Source organism: Arachis ipaensis, chromosome B10 (genome assembly GCF_000816755.2).
Source record: "Arachis ipaensis cultivar K30076 chromosome B10, Araip1.1, whole genome shotgun sequence".
NCBI classification, from domain to species: domain Eukaryota; kingdom Viridiplantae; phylum Streptophyta; class Magnoliopsida; order Fabales; family Fabaceae; genus Arachis; species Arachis ipaensis.
Genome location: NC_029794.2, coordinates 32564502 through 32570722, shown reverse-complemented (window position 1 = coordinate 32570722; position 6221 = coordinate 32564502). Strand labels below are relative to the sequence as shown.

The following is a 6221-nucleotide window of genomic DNA, read 5'->3' as shown; positions in this document are numbered from 1 at the left end:
TTTATTAAATTGAAGTTTTCATCTAGGACATTTTGTGAAATCTTTTGAAATCATGAAAACCTTGAAAAAGCAAATACAGTTACAGCAAGAAAAGCAAAAGGAAAAGAATGAGAAAGCTGAAGGCTCTGAGTACCAATGACAATTTAATTGTTAAGTACTTTTGGTATTTATGTATCAGGAAAAAAGCTTGAACAAAACACTTAGAGTCAAGGCTAGACTCAAGTGCAAAAGCACTCCCTCAAAGCTCAAGGCTCTGAGCATCAATGATTAAAGAGTAAAGAAAAGAAACAAATGAGCTTAATGAAGTCCTCTAATTCAATGCTTGTGGTGCTTATGTATCAAGTGGTAATACTTGAAAACAAAACATTTAGAGTCATAGTTTTGTTATCAACTCATGGGACAAAGCACCCTAAAGGAGAAGCTAATAAGAAAATCAAAAGCTTGTTTCAAGGGAGAAAATATACGGAAAAGATTTCATAAATTGAGCTAGATAGAAGCATCAATCATTTACCTTTCTTTTGTGATTGTGGCATGCATAGAAAACTAGCCAAACCATGAACATTGAGTTGCTATTCTTCTTACCTTGGATTGTCAATCTTTATTGCATGATTCTTTCCTTGCTTGGGGACAAGCAAGATTTAAGTTTGGTGTTGTGATGACAAGTCATCTTAGGCTAGTTTCACAAGACTATTTCATTAGTTTTCACTTGGTTTTCATGCATTCTTAGGCAATAAGTAAGTGTTTGAGTGAGAATTTCATGCTTGTCTCGATTCAATCAAACATTAGTAATTTTATGTATTTTTATTAGATTTTTTGCAAGATTTAGTTGATAATATGAATGATGCAAGAGTTGATGATTATGCCAAGGCTTTGATGTATTTGTTTGGTTGATGATAGGTGAAAAGATGGAGAAGGAACAAAGAGGGTTTCTAACCCTAACCTCTTTACACTCCAACAAGAATAAATCGAGCTACAAAACTCCGAATAAGGTGATTCAAGTGGCATTGGAAAGTAGACATCTAGAGCTTTCCAAGCATATATGGCACTACATGGTGGACACTAAATCTGAGGGAGAAAACCTGTCCCAAAAGTGTATAGATGAACATGGTATCAACCTGCAGTAAGGCCAGCTGACCTCTTCACCTTCCAAGGAGGATAACTTGAGCTGTAGAGCTAGGAATGATGCGCTCTCAATTGCATTCGAAAGTAGACATCCAGAGCTTTCCAATAATATATAATAGTATTGGGTGAACCTCAAGGATGGTCCTCAGAAGCTGGCGCTAAGTTTGGCTTCCAAACAGTGCCCATAGTGCTACGTTGTGTTAGTTAACGCAACGCTATTCCCATAGCGCTACGTTTTGTTAGTAAACGCTACACTTTGAGCGCCAGACAACACGACCATGCCTCCTTCAAAGGACCATAACTTGAGCTACAGATGTCTGATTGATACGCTTCCAGTTGCGTTGAAAAGCTGACATTCAGAGCTTTCCAACGATATATAGCAATCCATATTTGGCATGAAATTGAAGCACAAGTGAAAGGCATCTTTAAGGCCCAAAAAGCAAGGCGCGACATTCACAAATGAAGGATCCAAGGCTCGAAGAGGGAGACCAAAGCAAAGCAAGGGGCGCTACGTTAAGTGAACTAACTGAGCGCTCAAGGGATAGCAAGCCAGCACTCAAACAAGGAGTGCTCCGTTAACTAGTTTCACTTTTTCGTGGCCCATCACAAAGAAATTGGCACAAATGAGGCAACCAAGGCAAGCAGGGGGCGCTACGTTGGAAATTCCAACTGAGCGCTATGCATGGGCAAGGAGGAAGGTTCGAAGGGAGGCACATAAGGCACACAAGGCATGTAGCGCTACGTTCACTAAATGAATTGAGCGCTCCCCTGGAAATGACCCAAGCTCCACCCAACACACCCTGACTCACTGGAATTTCACCAAGCCACCCTGATCCATGGCACCAAGTGCCATCTTGTTTCCATTTTTTCACAAACCAAAAGTGCACACTCTAAGTGCAATCTGACTCAATTAATTCAAGCCCATTGAAGCCTCAAAGCAAGCAAAACTCATGGACATTACTCAAAGGCACAAGATAAAAATTAGATTAGGAATTTCATTTGAATTTTGTTTTCAATTTCAATTTCATTTTCATTTTGTAAAAGGTCTATAAAAAGGCATCAGTTTCATTTCATTAGGAGGCTGGCTCTGCTAGAGAGCATTAGGAGTATGGTAGAATAGAAAGTCCTCTTTGAAACACTTTCAATTTTTCTGCATTGTTACATTTTCAAGTATTGAATTCAATATTGGCTTATGCAAATTTCAATTTCCTTCTCTTCTACAATTTCCTTTTTTGCTACGATTCTCTTCTGCAATTTCACTTTCCACAATTTTTCATTTGAGCTTACTGTGATCTAATTTACTCTTCCTACAATTAAATTCCTCTGCAATTGCTCTAAGCTTTGATCTACTACTTCCTTTACTTTCCAGCACCCAGCGCCGTTTACATTTTACTGCAATTTAGTTTTCTTGCTCTTTAAGCTTTTGTCCAATTTACATTCTGCCTATCTACCTTCTCTCCAATTTACATTTCTTGTTCTTTAAACTTCTATCAATTTAATTCCTGCAAGTGAGATCTGCTGAAATTTTACTTTCCTTGTCATTTAAGCTTCAGCTAATTTACATTCTGTTCTTTACTTTCAAGTCAATTTACTTTCTGCACTTTAAATTCCTTGTCATTTATATTCTGTTGCTTCAATTTTTACTCAAATCATCAATGTTAGCTTAACTAAACTAATCACCCACTAAAGTTGCTTGATCCATCAATCCCTGTGGGATCGACCTCACTCTAAGTGAGTTTTACTACTTGATGCGACCCGGTACACTTGCCGGTGAGTTTTGGTGTGTGGAATCCTAATTTCCACACCATCAATCTCTCCAGGTTTAGAAAGCATAATAGGTGTTATGCAAAATTAAGAAGCATATACTAAGAAAGGATGCCTTGATACGTAAGTATGTTTTGTTAATTTAGTTAGATTAATGTTGGTTTTTTCAATATTTAATTTGTTCTTCATGGTTGTGGTTGTAGAATGTTGGCAAAAGATGGTGTAGTCTTTTTATTTGGGCTGACAAAGTTCAGAATGAAAAAGAAGTTAGTAGTAGAGCAGATCTTAATTTTAAAATAGATAAATGGAGGTTAAAATTTGCGTGAAAGATTAGGAGCTTGACATCTTAAGTTAGGGCACTAAAATTGACATTTTGTTTACTGGTAGTTATCATAGAGCATATCTTAATTTTAAAATAGATGAATGGAGGTTAAAATTTGCGTGAAAGATTAGGAGCTTGACATCTTAAGTTAGGGCACTAAAATTGACATTTTGTTTACTGGTAGTTATCATGTTAGTAATTGTTGTATTGGTTTTTATAGTATAGAATTTGCAATGCCAAATTTGACTAATGTTGATTGAAAAATCCTAAATTTGAATAATTGTATATCCTACTTGTACTTGTGAACACATGAATACAATTATTTTTTGTTTTTTTGTCATGTTGGTTTGATAATATAATCTCAATCTAGAGAGAGAATGAAACACTGACCACCATTTAAGTGTATCCCAAACATAATCCGTGTAATTCTACACACCATAAAAAAAACATAACATCCCACGTAGAGTATATAAAAAGCAAATCTCTAATAATGAAACATAAAGGTCCTAACATAGACTTAGTAACATATAACAAAAGCCTGATATCAAAATGACACAAACAACAAACACTTTCATAAGTAATTTCATTTTTTACGTTTTTTTTGTCTGGTGGTTTGAATCTTGGAGTTGGCATGAAACGCAAGAAGTTCCTTAGTCTTGTCGCTGTAGCTATGGATGCACCTAGCATTGGATCAAGTGGAGGGGTGGAATGTGCTGGCATATCTGAAACTGGACCAAAGGGTGGTGGCCAATCATTTGAAGCTGTAGTAATGGTATCAGGTGGACCAGCAGAACCTGTTGCAGGGGATTGTTGTGGAGCAGTGTGAGCATGGGACTGTCTTCTTTTAGGGAAAAATTTTGTTAGTCTGGTCTTTTCTTTTACAAACTATTAAAAGTAGTAGAAAAATGTAACAATTGAAGTAAAAAAAATAACAAGAAAATTATAAGGGAGTTAGGATAGAACCTGTTGAGAGACTTTATTCTCTGATACAATAGGCTAGCTCATGTCAAGCTCAATCTCAGTGGCATGACCCTTATCCTAGCAACATTGGCAGCGGCAATAGCTGCTATAGTAGCTGCAGCCACATCTTCAGCCTTCTTTTTGGGACAGTTCCTCTTGTTATGACCTCTGCCACCACGATAGCGACAAGATCCCTCTTTGCATATCTTCTTCATCTTCGTTGGATTCTATTTCTTGCCTCCCGCAAGTCCTTCATAGTATCCTTTCTTCTTTTCCTTTGTAGTGCACTTGGCATCTTTCTAATCTTAGGTGCTTAAGGTCTATTGTATACTGATTTCTCCTATTAAGCCTACCCAAAAAGAGGATTGATATAGAATGCACAAGTTTAATTGTATGCAGCCATTGTCAACCACCGGTGGAGGCACTTTAACCAATTGTGAATTCATCATTGGTTTTGGAGTAGATTTGGCAACAGGGTTTGAATCAGTTATTGGAGGGGTTCTTGAGTATGATTATTATTTGGGATAAGTGGAGTACAGATAGGATTACTAGTTGGGATGGGTGGAATGGGGGTTGGAATCTGGGTGAGGATGAGATTAATCCTAGGGGGTTGGAGTTTCAACAGCTTCAGATTGCTTGACAGATGGGTTGGGAATTGGAGTAGGAGGTATGTCCATAGAGATCGATCCTATTGTCAGTTAGACTGGATGAGTTATGACTTCAATCACCACCTTCTTGCCTTTTTTAAATGGTGGTTGTTCTAAATATTCTGGTACAGAGACTCCATGCTCATAGTACACATGCACCAATCCATTATTTCTTTCAGCATGGAAGCATATCTTCAGGAGTTTGACATCAGTATGGAGTTTTCTTAAACCGGTCTCCATGGTCTGTTGAAAACCAACCACCAACAACGTTCTACCTTATTATACCCAAGATGTTTGTAGTAGTCTCTGATGAAGAACTCATCCAACAAGTCTAGATCAAGCTGAGACATCTCTAAATTATGGTCCATAGTGTATGAAAAACATTATCCACACTCGTTACAAAGGATCCCATGGTGATACACAATAGTAATCAAAGCCATCTACAAATAAAAATTGATGATTAACATCACCATCATAAAAAAAAAAATAGGGTAAGGCACCATCAAACAGAAACGCACAATTAACCTAAACACTAACCAACCATAAAAACTAATAAACTACATACAACCAATGTCTATTTCCAGCACATTCTCACCATAGCTACCATGATCACAACGAACAAAAAGAAAAAAAACGAAACAACAACACGGGAATGAAACCCTAATACAAAACTCACAAAAAAACACAAATGCAAAAAAGTTAAACAAATGAATATCAACTTAACAATGCAGAAAAAAACGAAGAAACATCCATGATAAAAAAAATAGAGGAGTAGATAGTGGCTATTTAGTTTTTGCTTACCTCTCTCAATCAAGATGTCTCTTCCTAGACTACTCCGTGTGCGACAGAAATGAGACTATTATAGCGTGCTTGCTTTCCTTTAGATAGAATGCCAGAGAAAACCCCCATTGAAGAAAATAAAGAGAAGAAGAGACTTCGTGCAAGATCCAGAACAGTAACTCCAACATATTAAAATCCTTTAAAATACCTTAAACAACGTCATTCTATTTTCTTTGCGCGCCAAAAATAAAACGACAATATTTTACTAATTTAACGTTATCTTTGTTCAATTCGTCATTATTTTGTCATTGAAAAGTATTTCAGGGACGACTATAAGTTAATATTATTAAGTTTAGGAATGAATTTTGGGATAATTATAAATTGAGAAACAATATTAAAATTATAAATTTATAGACCATTTTGAGTATTAATTCGAATAAAAACCCTTAAAAATATTAAATGTGTTAATAAATAATATATGTGACTTTAAAATTAAAAGTTATCTAATCTATTTAAAAAAAAGTATTTGTCTAAAATAAATTAAAAAAATAAAAAGAAAGCTGAACCAAGTAAAGGAAATCTTCAATCAATAAGCCAAGTACTAAAAAATACTATGACAAATGAAA

The 6221-nt window shown here is 36.0% G+C and overlaps 2 long non-coding RNA genes across 2 annotated transcripts; both read right to left on the bottom strand.

Moving 5' to 3' along the window:
- On the bottom strand, positions 3463-4254 carry LOC110268214. Its single transcript, XR_002356324.1, has 2 exons — positions 4172-4254; positions 3463-4093 (listed from the first exon to the last, which is right to left on the bottom strand). It is a non-coding gene; the product is annotated as an uncharacterized LOC110268214 (long non-coding RNA).
- Positions 4444-5659, bottom strand: LOC110268215. Its single transcript, XR_002356325.1, has 2 exons — positions 5617-5659; positions 4444-5255 (listed from the first exon to the last, which is right to left on the bottom strand). It is a non-coding gene; the product is annotated as an uncharacterized LOC110268215 (long non-coding RNA).